Here is an 18816-nt window from a genome sequence, read left to right as displayed (position 1 = left end):
AGTCGATTAACACAATTTATAGCAATATAACCATAACACTATAATAAAATGGTTGTTACTACAAGTATTTTTTTTATGCTAAAAAGCATGAATTGAAGCGAAATATAATACAGATAATTATTGCCACATTTGAATATTCCTTAAAATTTACAATGGATTAGAATTTAATTATGAGACCCCAGTAAATGTTTATAAGTACCATCGAAATTCTAAAATATGCGATATTGTATATAGTGTTATCAATCTCACCGTACATTTACAACTTCATAAGATCACGAATCCTGAATGGAAAGGCAATGAGAAACATTAAAGGTAAATGGATCGTAATAACAGGAGCAACGGACGGTATTGGTAAAGCGCTAGCCATAAACTTTGGAAAGAAAAAAAGCAAGATAATCATAATGGGAAGAAATCAAGAAAAACTTGACGATGTTCAAGAAGAGTTAAAAACCTATGGGTCTATATGCAAGAGCATTCTAGTTGACTTTTCGAAGGATTGTGATTTTAAAGGGATGTTTAAGGATTATGAAATAGGAATGCTGATAAACAATGTTGGTTGTGCATCAAATGGCCCTGTCCACTTTTTTGATAATGAAAGAGTTGAAGATATTATAAATGTGAATGTTTTAAACACGTTTAAAATTACCCGAGAAATATCAAAATCTATGGTAAAGCGTAATATGGGATATATACTTAATGTTGGGTCGATAACAGGTGATATGCCAGTTCCATTTTTAGCAACTTACAGTTCATCAAAGGCAATGATCAAGGCTTGGAGTGAATCTTTATACCTAGAATACAGGAAATTTAATGTTAATGTGGAATGTCTTGATACCGGATATGTTACTACGAAAATGAGCAAAATAAAAGTGGCAAGCTTCTTTTGCCCAACGCCCGAAACATATGCAGAATCTGTGGTAAAAACATTTGGTTCTACGTATTTAACCTTTTCTTATTTGCCTCATTTACTAATGAATCTTTTGGTTGTATTGTGTCCAAGATCTATTATTGGATGGATAAGTTTTAACAAGCAAAATAGCATTAGGAAGATCATCGAAAGAAAAAATAAAAAATAACTGAAGTATATTTTAAAGACTTTAATAAAATAAAAATCTTTATCAAAATAAATTATCCCTCTAGCTTTTTATGTAGGTTGGTTTGTAATTATGATTTATATATCTGTTCCTTGGGATTGAGAAAAACCCGTAAATTAATAGGTCTCGAAAGAAGGAGGCGTATTGAAGAAGACTTTGGAGAGGAGAAGATAGCCGAAAGTATAAATACGCTGTGCGCATAGAGAATCAAGCAAGCTGTGCCTGTGAACAAAAACTAAAAACACAACTATAAATTTAGCCCATAAATAAAGAATAAATATATCAGTTATTGGATGGATAAGCTTTAATAGCAAAATAGCATTAGGATGATCATCGAAGAAAAAATAGCTGAAATATATTTTTAAGACTTTATTAATATTAATATCTTTATCACAATATTATATCCTCTATCTTTTTTTATGTGGGTTGATTTATATATCACCCAAAAATCAAAAATTAAAAATAAATAAAAAAATAAACATATTTATCGATCAAAAGGGTGGTTAAGTATTCAAGAAGATAGCCGAGTGTATAAATAAAAAATGACTTGTATGTCAAAGTAAAATATGTAAATAATTGATGAAAAAAACACAAAAAAAAGGAAATCAATTATAAAGTTTTTCATTAAATATCTAAATATTTAAGTATAAACGATGAATAATTGTAATATATGTTATTACAAACCGTAGAAATAAATCACCTCTTTACCAAAGCTCCGATATATGACTTTTCTAATTCCAAAAAAAATAAGTACCATCTAAGCTTCTATGTATGTAATATCAAAATTAATTTTTACTAAGTATATATATGCAAGAGAATATATGATATACAAGGCTATAATATTAAAAATAGGATTTAAAAAAGATATAATGTATAATGATGAATATATTATATATAAATGAAATTTAATTGTTATAAACCACAAAGATTCTTTAAAATTAAATATATCTTATTGAATTCATTTTTCTGCATATCTGTTTTTCTGCAAAAAAAATAACCATTGGAACAAAAATTCCTTATAAAAACCTAAGTTTCTTTTGAATTTTTATTCTACCTTTATTTTTTAAGAAAAGGTTTAAAAAATCGTCTCGTACTAAAAATATCATTAATTTATATATTTTACAAATGAGCAATGCTGTAGCTAAACAGCGCTTTTTTATTGCAGGTGATAAATTTTATATGTATATTTTGTGCTATTATCCAAAATTCTTATGTAAATGTGTAGTCTATGATTTTTTTTAAGATTGATGCTGTACAAGACAGGCTTCTCGCCATTAACTTCTAATATTTATAAAGAGAAGCCCTTTGGGCATATAAAATCCACTAATATGTCACTTAATTTGTAGATTATGTCCGACTCGTTTAGTTACAAAATATTTTATTCTTAATTAAGTTCTCACCAGAAAAATATAAGAGCGCAATAAATTTTCTTAAATAATTTCTATTACCTAGTGACTTAATTTAAATGTATTCGCAGCCTTCTCCTAGTTTAACCCAAAATCATCAATATTATATTTTTAAACTCAATCTATTCATAAAGCATATTTTAAATCCCAAAGGACCCTAAAGAAGTTTGTTTTTGAAACATGTATTTCAAAATTTTTATATAGGTAAATTGTTGTTGTGATTCCTCAGCAAATTTAGTAATTCCAACTCTTTGCAGAGACACAAAACACAGAAAGTTATTTAAAAAACAAAATATTTATTTCGGAATATCATCGCTCTGTATTTAAATGGGAAATATTTTTTAATATCAAATAAAGATTTTAATTTGCCATACCAGTCGGGTCACTGCTACGGAAAACATCGCAATCATTCCAATACTGAATTTGATCACCTTTTCTTGCGTTCGAGAATCTAGAGTTAAGTTGTTTCAGTGCCACAATCTAATATACGCTTGAAGCCGTAAGCTTTATTTTGCTGAGGGGGTATATAACTGGGTTTCAGTAACATTTAAGCTTAGAAACAACTGTTTACCAGTTTGATAATTTATAATTTTGAGTGCGGGAAGAGGACCGTACCTTAATTAATTTATTATAAGATAAAAGGTCGAATATTTACACCATTCAATTATTACTAACAAATGTTTTTTTGAATTTATTATGATCATAATATTTTGAGATTGGTAATAATAGACCACTGCCTTGAATTTTTTTGTAGTATGAGATTGTAACTAGCGTAGAAGTTCCAACAAATAATTGAATAACATTGTTTTATAATTAGAATTAAAAAAAAACATTATAAGATTTAGAAAAAAATCGGTCAGATGCGATAAGTAGCCTCGAATGATATTCTATATGATTGAAATTGAATATTATGAGAGAAAAATTACGTATCCAACTAATAATCAATAGTAGTTCAAAGTAAAAAAAAAATGCATGCATTGATATGATAATTATATATGTGAGGCATAATATTCATGCTGGTGGTATAAACTTGTTCATCTTTAAGAAATATACAAGCTATAGATAAATATATATATAATCATCGGATGGAACCTACGCAGCCTATAATCAATAAGAATCTATTATTTTTTGCTTAATAACTAGATAAAACTGCGAGAAATTTGTAGCACTGAAAGCTTTTCATTAAATTGCATGCTAAATGTGAAATCTAGTGTGCATTGCTTCTAAATAACAAATATGTAATAGGTTTTGAAACCAGAAGTTAATATTATTCAATAAAAATATATGAGATCGTATATGAATTTTATTTTCTATTAATGGATTAAAATTCTAAGTCGAAATAAATTATTTATGCTGTTAATTGTCACTATTCAATGGTACTTAAATATTTCTGGCAATATTTTATTGTATAAAAACGCCTTGAATGGCGAATCCCATGTCCATAAAGGGTTTTAATAATATTTAAGGTCATTATTGATTATCTTTTGAATAAAATTGTGTACGTGTTTTTCTTACGCCTATTTTGCCCATGTATATTTTATATACAATTACTAGACCTTTTTATTTTTAAAAGGTTATATTATTATTTTAATTAACTGTAGATCAACATAAGTATGCTCCGAAGGTCGAGATTCTACTTTCAATCATAAGCTTGGTTTATTTTTAATATTATTATGGACTTATATCAATTTAAATGATTAAAGATTAGGATGCTTATCGCGAAATAACATCGTATAATTACTAAAGACAATTAATACAGCCTGGCTGCATGTAATCATTCGGTAAAAAATACACACTTTATCATTCTGATACAACAACTTTACTAGATACTCAAACGTAAGTGTAAATAATCAAATCCATTATTTTTATTATGGTGATGTTTCCATGTAGGGGTGACTCAATTGATGTGTTTAAAAAAACCGTTAGCCTTTTTAACCAAGTTTTATATAAAAATATACATAATGTTATGGTCCCAAAAATATAGGGTGAATTATTTGTCACAAAAACCAGAACATTTTAACTTGAAACCACCCGTTTTTTTATCGTAGTATAAGTGAAATCCTTATCAACTAAGGTATTTTTGAATTTATTTTTCAGATTTGCGTTTTAAATTGTGTAGGGTTGAGTCGGCGAAGACATAATGTGTGTGTGAAAAGTAGACGGCTATTCTGTGTGAAGGTTAACACATAGGGTTTTTTGTACCCTCGAAAACAAACGAAATTAATGTCTTATATTTCTATATATTTTCCTTTGCGCATTGTTCAACTTTCGATCTTTATAATTTGAGACACTGGGTTAAATAATTGAGTTACTCAACTAACTTTAGCTTATTGATCAATAGAATGATACCCTGTGTTCGTGATAAAACCCAGGGTTTTGATTTTGAATATGGAAGATACATACTATTTTATTTGTCAAAAACCCCGAATTTTAATCTTTGACCAACTGTTTGACGAGAAAATTTTCCCGGTGGGCCGCCTGATGGTTTATTATGGATATCATACAGTAAAAATTGTATATTTTGCATTTAAGAGCTGTGTTGCGTATATTTTGTATTACCTGTATATCTAATTGATTGATAATATCCAATCGCTTGATCATCGTCATAGTGCTGATGAATTATTTCAGAAACTGGTCTTGGTTTTCTTTAATCACAGCATAATTAAAAATTGGAATCCATATAGCTTATAAGTGGTTGATAACAATCAATGAATGAGTTGCCCCATATTCATAATACAACCATCAAATTTAGAAATTTAATATAGTTTACTGTGAATTTAGCAACATTATCAGAATGTGTTTCACCCATATTCATAACACAACCATCAAATTTAGAAATTTAATATAGAATACTGTGAATTTAGCAACAATCCTAGAATGAGTTGCACCCATATTCATAATACAACCATCAAATTTATAAATTCAATAAAGTTTACATGGAGTTGACAACAATCCTAGAATGGGTTGCACTCATATCCATAATATAACGATCAAATTGTGATTTTTAATAAAGTTTACTTTGAATTTATCAACAACTTCGGAATGATCATGTCGATATTAAACATAAAAAGAATGAACCCTTGCAAATTAAAAGATATAAAAAAAGAATTAGCAATGGTTTTTTGCTATGTTGCACTAAGCTATGAATATTTTCATTTTAATTTTTTTATTTAAGATCCTTCCGTGGTTTCAGTAACTTTTTCAACCTCAGGTTTCATCGCAGGGAATAAAAGAACGTCTTTAATATTAGCAGCGTCTGATAAAAACATAACTAACCTATCGATTCCGATTCCCCATCCCCCTGTAGGTGGAAGTCCATATTCGAGGGCTGTAACAAAGCCTTTATCCATTTTCATTGCCTCATCATCACCCTTTTCCGCATCGCTAACCTGCTCTTCGAATCTTTCTTTCTGATCAAAAGGATCGTTTAATTCCGTATAAGCGTTGCAAATTTCTTTTCCATTTATAAAAAGTTCGAATCTTTCGGTTAATAACGGATCATCTCTGTTCTTTTTGGCGAGCGGGGACATAACTAAAGGATGGTTCATTACGAAAGTAGGGTTAATACATTGTGGTTCGATGAATTCACCTATCAACTTATCAAGGACCCTGGGCAAGGTATATGGTTCATGAAGTTTAATGTTTTCTTTCTTGATAAAGAATAGGAAAAAATCAAGCATTTCATCTAGATTGCCACCATATAGCTTAAAACTAGAAATAAAATCTTTAGTTAGGTACTTTTCCCCTTCTTTTAATTCCCATGTTTTCATTATCTCACTCATTCTTAAATTAAGTTCGGAAATAATATCAATTCTTTTAAAAGGTCTTGAGAAGTTTAGTTCAACTGGATCTGGACGCTGCTCTCTTTTCATAGGCCAATGACTAATAACTTCCTTTTTGAATATTTCTTTGACCATTCCATTGATCATTTCTTCAGTCATTTCAATTAAATCGTTGTAATCAGCATAGGCCATATAAAACTCACATATTGTAAATTCTGGGTTGTGGGTTAAATCAATTCCTTCATTTCTGAAAACCTTTCCGAGCTCATAAACTCGATTTAATCCACCAACCACGAGCTGTTTTAGAGAAAGTTCGGGTGAGATTCTCATAAAAAGATCAAGATTGAGTTCATTATGGTGTGTTATAAAAGGTTTTGCTGCTGCACCCCCAGGAATCAAATTCATCATTGGTGTTTCTACCTCAAGGAACTCGAGATTATCAAGGTATCTCCTTATATAATTTATGATTTTGCTTCTTGTATAAAACCTATTCAAAGACTCTGTGTTTGTTAGAAGATCAAGGTATCTCATTCTATAAATCATATCAGGATCTTTCAATCCAAAATGTTCAGACGGTAATGTTCTCAAACAGGGCGCTAAAAGTGTGAGTGAGGTTGCAAAAACAGATAACTCATTGTTCTTTGTTCTTCCAGGATGGCCAGAAAATCCAATAACATCACCTCTTTTGAAATAATCAATGGCTTTAGAAAATTTGGAAGGACCAAAGGTAATAAAATTATTTATACTGAGATTCTCGATTTCTGGCTCTTCTTGTGCAAAATTTTGAACAACAACCTGTATATAATTTCCATTATCGAAAAGTTTGTAAAAATTAAGTTTCCCAAACTTTCTCATTGTAATTAATCTACCTGCAGAAGCAACTATATCTGTCGATTTATTTTCCTGTTTAACATCGGAATATTTGGATATTATCTCCGATATGGTATTCTTTACCACGTATTTATGCGGATAACATGTCTCATTCGCTGCTAGTTGTTCTTTAATCTGTTTGGATCGTTGAATGTAGTATTCATCTTCTTTAATTTCGGCCATTTTCCTTTGATGGGATAAATTTAAAATATAAAAATAGCTGGATGTTTAAAACATCAGTAAACTAAAAAATCACGTATTGCATGATATATATTTAAAAGGAATCTGATATTCCATGGACATAAATCAGCAACTTCAAAAACTCTAATATCTAAAAAAAATCATTCATTTCTTTGAACTAGAGTTGTAAGATAGAAACTCTGAAATTTCTTAAAATATTCTAAATTATCTGACATAAAGGTATAAAAAATGAATTCTGATACTTTAAATTTTATTAAGTATAGGACTTTGAGCGAGGTTTCTTGAAGAGTAAAAACATAAATTTAGAAACTCAAATATTTCTAATTTTATAGAGCATAGGAATGAGAGCGAGTTTTCTTTGTGAATAAATATATATAAAATGAACTCTGATACTTTTAATTTTATAAAGCACAGTACTGAGAGCGAGTTTTCTTTTGGATAAATTTAGAAACTCGATATTTCTAATTTTAAAAGCAATAACCTGTAGGCGAGCCTAATAATATTATTATGTTGGGCTTTTATTACCTATAAATCAGAATTATTGGGTAATGAATTGAATATTACTTTAAATTCAATTTATTTTAATAGGCCAAGTCTGTGTTAAGAGGTATAGAAATTTCTCGAATGAACAAACGAAATTAATTAATATTGCCCAAATTATTATTAAGGCGCAAGGAATTTCAATGAAAGCACAAACAATTATATTGAGAATAAACCTTGATATAATATTCTGTAAAGAAGACGATGCTTTGAGGAAAATCATAAAAATGAAGTTTCGGAAATAATTAGTTAACAAGTATGTACTTTATAGCAATAAAAACCTTTTTTTTACAAATTTAAATAGCTAAAAATAATATTCACTGATGAATAAATATAATAATATATGAAAATCGTTTTTTATAGCACAATGCTCAAAAATACATAGTATATAAAAAGGTTCCCTGACTATACACATAATTATTTGAGTCGAATACTGTGATAAACCATTATTTCGCATATTTAAATAAAAATACGTTTTTATCACGGTTGATTATTTTAGAGTGATTACATTTAATAACTTAGCATTCGTATTTTCGTATAAAAAAACTAAATGAAATATGGCTTGTATAGAAAAGTAGAAAGTCATGATATGCAATATTATTTGAAAAAAAAACAAAACTTTAATTGATAATTAACTTTTATTAACCTTTGCAGCGTATGAGAAAGAAATAAAAACAACATTCTTCGAATTTAAAAATTGCGCTCACTCCCAATTCTTCTAAATACATATTCTATAAGATGTCACAATCTAATATATGCAGCAATATGTTCTAAAAAAATAATAAGTGCTATCATCAATTTTTTTAAAAATTTTAGATCTTATATATGTGTAATTTAGTGATAAATATAATCTAATAAAAATATCATAGAAAAAATATCGTCTTCATACTTTCTATCACACCTTGTGTATAAAATTAAAGCCAAAATAATTATATTTATAAACCTATTATAGCTAATATCAGCACTTATTTTACTTTCTTGAACATGCCAAAAAATATAAATGAACTAAGTTTTGTACATATTTTCTTTTATTTCAAGAACTGCAGTATATTGTATACCAAATGTGTGGTAAATTTTTTTATGTGTGTAAAACCAGAAAGCGCCAAAAAATAAGTCGCGCATATAATCTAATGTTCTCTATATCACAATCGATTATAATTTCATAAAATCAGAGGGTCTATTTTTTTTATTAGAGTATCTCCATAAGTTATATAATAAGAAATTATGCGACTTTTTCCACTGATTTTATATTTCTAACATTTTTACGTCATTTATTTAAGTGCCTTTTTAATCCTAGATTTTTAGTCGCTGTTTTTTTGATCATTATTTTTCATTTTTATTTGAATAATTATCGTCATTTATTTATTATTTATAAAAATATCGATCCTTGTTCGTTTAGTTCTCATATTTTCTACTTGATTTGATTTTAATCATGATGATAGCCTAGATAAGGGTTTTTTTTGTCCATAAAAAAGCATTCTATGCGCTTTTTATTATATTCTTTCCTTATATATTTTTTTGAAGATTGTATATTTTATGATGAACGATATTTTCTTGTCTCTTAAATAAAACTTCAAATTTATTCCTATCAAATAACTTCAGTGGTTTCATTATGTTTAATACAAGCACTTTTCTGTCTCTATGTTCTTCATCTCTTATGAAAAATCCCATTTAATATGTTTTTTATTAAAAAAAATGAAGCCGAAAAAAATAGCAATTCTAAAATAAAATATGATATATTTATGCAATAAAAGGCAAAAAAATTGTAACCTTGAATGCATAAATTTTTTATAACATTTTTGGATTATATCTTGGCCGCTTTTTTTCTAAAATACATTAGAAGTGAATAAAAAATCTAATTGATAAACGAAATATTTTTTTTTATCTGAAACATAGATAGATATACACCATTTCCATTATATAAATTCATAATATAATACTAATAAAAACATTATGAGAAAAAATCAATCATTGAAAAGATATTTTTATTGGTTTTAAATAATAATAATAATAAAAGGATAATTGACCTAAAAATTAATTTTATGGATTTTGTTATTTTGATTAATAGCATTTTTTTTATATGTTGTAAACATAAAAATCACTACATATTTATAAATCTGGTGTTTTCCAAGTGTATAGAATATTATTATATCCTTTATATAATTCGATTTAAAGGTTCACTTCAATAATTAAGAATAAAACGGAGAATATTTCTTACAATAATAAATAATTTCTTGCTGTATTTTTGTACCGTATATCTAAGTTTAAGTAATGAAGACAGATAAATTGTTTTAAAAAGGTTTCTATTTAACTAGAATGATCCCTTCTAAATATAAATTATGCATGCAAAAATATTACCTTCCTAATGTGTATAAATATACATTATAGTTACAATTAAAGAAATATATTGTATAAAATCCATAAAATTTTTATTATTAATATTGAAAATAAAATGATAAAGATTTCTATATTTGTACTTATTTCTCTTCTTCTAAGGAATACTGAATTTAACCGAAAAAAGTTGAAAAGATAAACATATTTTTGAAATTATAACGAATATAACATTAAATTCTTATCATAGATGATTAAAAATGCTTCATTATATATAAAATATATGATACTTTCACACATAAATATATATTTTAATTATACACTAAATATTTTCAGTTTCTTTTTGTCATTAAAGTATAATTCTAAAAGTTGAATATAACTTGATAGCAAAATTTTCCATCTATCCCACATTAATATACCATTAAAATACTATAACTTCCTTCTATGATCGCTTTATAATAATCCACGTCTATTAATAAAATATGCTAGCGACTCTATGGACAGTGTATTAAACAAAAGAACTATTTACAGTTATATCATTTATGTAAAATACCCAACGTTTTTCTCTCAAAAGAGATATTGAAAAAAATACCATTGATTGCTTCAAATAACCGCGAAATCACTGTAAATTTTTTTTTAGTGAAATTTTAAGGATAATTATCACATTTTTTTCCATATACTAAGGTAAAAATCAATATACACATACAATAATCAGAGTTTATTCATTAATATTAACTAAAAATTAAAAAATATTAAGCAAAATAATTGACATGAATAATAATAAATAAAAGTTAAGCATTTAAAGTTATTTTTTTTAAAAAGCGATCAAAACATCCAAATTATGTATATATTTTTCCATTAATATATAAAAATTAGTAAACCATACGTCTAGAAAAATAAGAAATATTTGTATTTGTGAAATTTGTTGAATTCAAGATATTTCTTCGCTCTACAATTTTTGAATATTATGTATATATCAGCTTACTATGAATATATGACTATTTTTATACAAACAAAAATATAGCATTTTTTATCTTCGGAATTATTAAATAATACTTCTTTTACATATATCTATAAAATTTATCCTTTCATTTCACAAAAAAACGGACGGTCAATATAGTTGCATAGTTATTTTATTTATAATAGCCATAAAAAAACATTTCTTTTTTTAAAATCATAAAAATATTTATTGAATTATTCTAACCACATTAGAAATAATCCATGCAATCTATTTAAATTTTATATGTTTGCAAAATATAGCTATTAAACCCAATCCAAAAATTAATGCATATCATCAATCACATTAGCTAAAAATTTAAATTTTTGTAAAGCATAAATACAATGAGACAAAAAAAAAATCAATCAAAACCCAATCTAGAAATAATAAAAGAAAGTTTATGTGATGGCTACAAAAACAAATACGAAATAAAAGATTACATAATGATCAATTATCCACTAAAAATCAATCCAAAGCTTCCTAACAAACTAATGGACAGTATAAAAGAAATACTTCGCAAGAATAAGTTTTTTATGAAAGTAGCCAAAGATGAAAAGAAAAAAGCGTATTTATGGGCTACAGTTGAAAAATACAGTGAAAATATGGAAACCGAGCTGGAAAATGAATTTAAAGATATTGAGCCTTTAAAGACACAACATAAGGATTATATACATAAAAAAATATTGCATAGAAATGTCCCGTTTTATGGATTGTCTTATATGGCTTATAATAGCATGTTTGTAAAATCAGAAAGAAATTCGCATATAGAATTTTTTATGCAAAATGGATACTCCGTGAATAATGTTTATGATTTTAATAGAAATCTTGGTGATTATCTTAGGTTAATGCTCAATCCCGATAAATTATGTAAAAAAAATCATTATGATGGGCGTATTGAATTTCCAGATAAATTTATGTGGAAAAATGTTGATTATGATCGGTATAGTTGGATTCAATTTGAAAAATGGTTGAGATATAATTAAATATGGCATAAAGAAAATATCATTTTTTATTTTGTATGTTTTCAATTTTATCTTTGAGAAAGCTCTTCCCGTGATTGAAGGCATAAAGCGTGATAGGTGTGTAACATCTGAGTTCTAGATATAGTAAGACCTGTAGGTTGTCATTTTTTCGCTTTACACAAATCACAAGGGTGCACAGAGCTAAGAAGATATGGTAAATATTTTTTAAAGTATAATTCTTTTATTTTTTTCGGTGACTAGATATTATTATTGTAATCTTTGGTTTTATTCAGCCTTTCCCTCAATGAACTCTTACGCCCATACACAGCGTGGATTAGACTTATTTTAAAAAGCAAAAATCAATATTTACGAAAATACCAATCTAGTCAAATCTCTAAAGGAGTATTCTACCACTATAGGCTGCTATTGTCTATATGATCCATAATGGATATGTGCTAATTTCGACTTATAATGATACATTTCGACGAACTAGACAGACATTTTAATCCTATCTTATAATTGTCATCTTTTGATGATTATTCTATTTTAAAGTCAAAAACTGCTACTTTGTAGGTATTTTTTACTTCAATGGATTCAAATTTTGCCGGCGGGTAAGTGTGTAACCCACTGTCACATTATAAAGTGTCGCCTAGAAAAATACTCAATACAACACCGAAAGTCATTAAAAAATATATTTTAATTCACTAACTCATATAAAAAAATAACTTAAAAGATAACAAAATCTTGGTTCTAGCTTAAATATAATAAAAAATGAATTATGAGTTATAATATACCAATACGAAATAAAAATTTTATTTTCTAGCAATATCAGAACCCATATTAAATGTAAGAATATAAAAAAGAATTTTTAGCCAAATTCTGTCTCAATGCATTGACAACGAAGGCAAAAAAATAAATTCGTATTTTGCATGCCATGATGTTGTTAATTCTTAAATTTTATCTTTTAAATTTCGTCGTACCACCAATCCGATGGAATTTACACATAACAGTTTTTTAATTTGTATGGTCCAAGCCAAATCGGCACCGCCTGTTATTTATGTAAATTTTTTATTTCATATTGATCAAGAGTTTGATTTTTTAAAATGATTTTTTTTAAAGATTAGTATAATCTAGAAAAAATACAAGAAAATATTGATCATATTATAATAATAAAAACAGGGAATCTTATTTAATATGAGTATTTTAAATTAGGAAAATTGTTCTTTTGTAAAAAATTTGCAGTATAATTGAAAAAAAATTACGTTTAATATAAATTTTTTATGTTTCCAATTTGTTTCAAAAAGTCCGATTTTTGCTAATAAATATAATTTGTTTTTCAATGCTGAGAAAAATTAACGCCTATAATGATTTAATCGTATTATCACCGATTATTTTAGCTGTTATAATTTGAAATCAATCGAAAACAACACTTTTAAAATTTATATTTTGCTCTATAGCTCATGGACATATCTGGTATATACATGCAGAAAAACCTCTCGTGATTGTATAAATATCACTAGAATATCCTCTGATTTTACACTGTCACTATAATCGGGCTTACGATTACAAATTAAATAAAAAAATAAATATATTGAAATCTAGGTCACTTGGTATGATAGATGCGTATCTCCAGAGCATTATTCTTGATAAAGCCTCAAAGAGGAATCGTTTTCCTGTTTTATTTAATCTACACCAGGTAGACCTAAATGACTAAAAATAGCCATAAATAGAGAATTGTTATTTGTTTGCAATAAGTAACCCTGTTCCATCACAAAAAAACATTCCAAGATTATTTTTTGGGAAAAAAAGCGGAATATTATAGCTTATTATGTTGCATAGCCAAAGTTTTTTTGCTCTATAAAAAGTACATAAGATAATTTATGATATTTTGCGGAGTTATGCTTCCAAGTTATATTTTTTATGTTTTAAAATACAAATATAATACAAAATAAGACATGGGTGTAAAATTTGTAAATAGTTTGACAATTTATACATTCTCATTCTTTTAAAGGAAGTACAAATAAATATCTTTATATAGTCCTCAAAATATATATGATTTTGGGCTTATAATTATAAAATATACCAACGTGTGAAATAATAATCCTTTTTAATATGTGAGTTGCACAAAAACACATATTTTTAAATTCTAAACAATAAATACCATAAATTTAAGTGGGTGTGACGCGCCAGGATACGCGTTAAAAAAACATTTTAAACTCCATAAGTTAATTTCCTATCTTCAAAGCCTCAAGCCAGTTAAATTGTATGATTTATCATTAAACCACACAGAAAAATTACAAATTTTGGAACTAAAGCAACAAATTGTCTTACAGTTCATGAGGAACAAAAATTTCATATTTTTTAAGCCTTTAACTTTTAAATCAATTCTATTAAATGATTATATGCAGAAAAAAATTGAAATATTTTAAATAAAAGAATTTAGATGCTTTTAAGCTTATCGTTATGTGTAAAAATACCATATTTTTTCAAGTTTTAATTAAATTGAAATTTTAATATTTACCAGAACCACAAAAAATTGGAATATTTTATATAAACAAATAAGGTTTCGTAAAGTTGATGTTTTATTTTTTAGACGAGCTTTCCTGTTTCTTATTTTGTGAGATAGTCATAACAAGATTATATATATAATCGACTTGTTCATCAAGGGTCATCTTATCATTATTAACTATTATCGCATCATCTGCTTTTTTTAGCGGTGCTACTTTTCTGTTCATATCTTGATGGTCTCTTTTAACGATTTCTTTTAGAATATTATCATACGAATCGTTATTATTTTCGCCTTGTCCATCCCTTTCTATCAATTCATCGTATCTTCTCTTTGCTCTAACATCTTCAGATGCAGTTAGAAAGATTTTAAGATTCGCATCTGGCATAACAACAGTTCCAATATCTCTTCCATCGATTATTATTCCATTCTTTAGGTTATCGATAATTTTTCTCTGTATTTTCAGAACCATATTTCTTATAAATCCATGTTTGGCTACTAAAGATACATTTTTGTCTATCAATGTATTTTTCAATCTTTTTTTATCGACTGAATTTTTCTGTATGTTATTTTCAGAATCTGTGAATCTATATTCGATGATATCCTCACCTGCTGTTATATCAATAGAATTTATAAAATCTTTATTTTCTAATATGATTTCATCGGTTATAAAACTTTCATCTTGATTATTTTTCTCTTTCTTTGATATTGTATCTAAGAGAATAAATGTTATTGCCCGATAAAGTGTTCCGGAATCAACACGACTAAATCCTAACTTTTCTGCAAGTTTGCATGCTGTAGTGCTCTTTCCTACTCCAGAAGGTCCATCGATTGCAAGTTTAAACGATCTCATTTATCCCCCTGTCTTGGGAGGATTAAATATTTAACTTGATACTTAATCATAAGATTATTTCAAACTTCCTTATTTGAACCAATTAAAATTGAGAATTTATAATAACAGAAACAAAATGATATTTTGATTCAAGAATCAAACACATATATATTTAACCAAAATTTGTTGGTAGGATAAATATACAGTTCAATCTTTAACATATTGCATTTAATTTCTGTGAATTTACCTGTCTGATTTTTATGTACTAAAATGTATAGTATAGTGCTTAATTATTCATTAGTTGATTCGATATTTCTCATTTAAATTTGCTCAATCAAAACTTGGATTGCTCTCTAAAACATACTTGCTTAGACTTCCATATGCGCTACAATATTTAAAATATTCATCAATGCATCTTCTTATGTCAAGAGTTACTAATTCACGTGTTTTCCTAATTCTATTGTTTATAGTATACTTCCGCTGGAATTTCTAACACTTTAATATACGACTTATGGTATTTCTTAACCACACCATATCTAGTATAATTATAAATGATTATATATAATTTCTATAAATTAACACAGTTGCATATGTAATAACATAGGGTGGTGTTGTCACAAATACTATTTTTTGTATTTAAGGAATTTAGGATCTAACGGAAGCTAAAGCATGTACAAGAATAATAGTATTGAGAAAACACTTGAGTGTAGAAGTATTGAGTATAGAAAATGAATTGAAGGGGCTTTAAGGATGATTTACTTGAAAAGAGTATGCAGCAAATATGTAATATAGCGCAATCGAAAGTTTTGCGCAAGCAAACGTGAAAAGTTAAAGTAAAAATTGGCCCTTAATAAATACATAAAATTTTCTAAGAATTAACGCCTCTGATTTTTTGAAACAAAAAAAAAGTAGATTTATCATAAATAATTTTATAGGTTGTGGTTTTAAACCTACTCTTTTTTTAAGTATCGAATTTGTTTGCTTCAATAATATATTTTAAAAAATTATTTAAAGTTATATTTTTTAATTTTAAATCCCAATTGTCTATTTAAACTATATAAAGCTCTAATTTTGTCCCGAGATAATAGCTTTTATTTAACCGAATTTTTGATCTACAGCCAAAACATTTATATTTTCTTGTGAAAAGGATTTTAATTTTCTTTTATATATGGTGTAATTCAAAATTTCATGATATCATAACACTTTCGAGGTAAAAATAATATATAATTGCAATGAAAATTTATTCACGTACAAATAAAAAAATCATTGTATATTATGATCTATAATATTTAAAGATTAACTTTTGTAATTTTTCATGTTATTTGAGTAAAAGTCCAGAATTAACTTTTTATACGCATGAAATTGGTCTTTTTATTTACAAACAAGAGAAAGGCGAGGAAACCCGTTTATATACACGTAGATTATCATGTTTTCTATTATCTTAAATATACACAACAAATTTAGATTTTAAAATTGAAAGAATCAAATAAAATATATAAATAAAGCTTTACACTTAGTAAGTTTAAACTTTGGAATGAAAACTTATAAATTATTGGTAAAATTTTTTTAGATATATAATTTCAAATATTATTTGACCATCTATTTTATTTTATTTAAATCCCAAAAATAAAACATAAAAATTTTTTTATAAACCACAACCCCAAAAATACATTTCAATTTTTTTAATAAAATATGATAATAAATTTTCCCTAATGACCAATTAATTATAACTTGAAAAATAAAAAATAGAACATTATTCTGAAAATAATTTTACTAACTAACGTGAAAAATTGTTATAAAAACCAATTCTTTGACCCCAATCATGAAAATATAATTCAATTTTTCACTATTTATTTATTTGGAAAAAATTTTAATGATAAAACTATTCATATTCTTGTATAGCAATATTTTGTAAATATAATTCACAGAAAAGGTTGTTATACAGCAAAGATAAATTCTCTATATTATTTAAAAACCCCCATATTTTTTATAAAGCTATCCAATATTTTGCTTATTTATATTTAAAATTTTATTTTTACCATTTATCTAAAAATATAATTAAAATTCACATTGTCTCTAGATTAATATTCTAGACCTACCGATCTACAGCTATAAATTTTTGAATAAATAAACTCCGTTGTGTATTCTTGAGCTTCTTCATATTCGAAATATTTATTTCTCAATTTAGAACTACAATTTTATTTAATTAATTTTGAATATTATATGATGAATGGACCCAATAGAAACTTTCAAATTTATCAAGAAATATTTCTTTGCGCTATTTATATACTAAAATGGGCATTATAGTTCTTTTACTATTTTCTTGTTTTTAATTGAGGAAAAAATATTGTTTTGCCTTAGGATTAAAGCGTACCTAAACACCACAATAATATTCTATTCAAAAGGCTAGTGTTTAACACACAGACTTTGGTTTTTTAGATTTAGATGATAGAATCAACTAAAACACATTATATACACATAAAAAACGTATTTACAGGCTTTACATTCAGTTTTAAAAATCCAAAACTTAGGTCTAAGGTCTAAAATATGATTAAAGTTAAATATTTCACCAAGACACCTTTACTCATCTCATTTGAGAGAAGAAATGCAGTTGATGAAGATAGATGAAGAGAAGGCGTCTAAAGATGTATCAAGGAGCTGTAAAATATTCCTAATAGGCTGACTACGTCTCAATAGACGGAATTGATAAAAAGCAACTTAACCCATAGATAAAAAAAAACCAACAAATATTTCACTATCTTTAGCATAAGATTAATACTTATATTATGAAAAGCTATTACAGGCATAGGAATCCCCTAAAAACTTCTAAATGAAATATAAAAGTTTTACAAAAAAATTAAAGAAATACATATATCAAAATTCATAAAAAAAATTCTGTTAAATCAAAAAATGAATATCTAGACCAATAAAAAAAAGATCCTATTTTTATCGAACTGAATCAGGAATTCTTAATATACAAATTTATATTTTTTAATGTTCGCTTAAGATCAGAAAGTTTGTGTATTTGAATGATGGGTATAGGACAATTCGTTTAATATACATCACCCCGATACTTTAAATCTATAATAAAAATTGGCACAAAGGGCTATTGACTAATTTTACAACTGGAAAAAATTTACATGGATTCCAGCTATAATTTTTGAACTTTTGTAACGACAATAATAAATTTATATTCGCCTAATCAGTCATAATAATTCTTAAAACTAAATTAAAAGGGTATTTGCAATTTTAAACTTACAAAAAAAATTATTTTCAGTTGAAATAAGCGAAATTA

The 18816-nt window shown here is 26.4% G+C and overlaps 1 pseudogene; it reads right to left on the bottom strand.

Moving 5' to 3' along the window:
* Nucleotides 1-5670: 5670 nt before the first annotated feature.
* Nucleotides 5671-7335, bottom strand: LOC147063777 (uncharacterized; annotated as a pseudogene).
* Between the last annotated feature and the right edge of the window lie 11481 nt (nucleotides 7336-18816).

The sequence above is a fragment of the Rhyacophila brunnea genome, unplaced genomic scaffold, assembly GCF_057557595.1.
Source record: "Rhyacophila brunnea isolate RB1 unplaced genomic scaffold, BYU_Rbru_1.0 scaffold_86, whole genome shotgun sequence".
Taxonomy (NCBI): Eukaryota; Metazoa; Arthropoda; class Insecta; order Trichoptera; family Rhyacophilidae; genus Rhyacophila; species Rhyacophila brunnea.
This window is presented reverse-complemented; position numbering and strand designations above follow the sequence as displayed.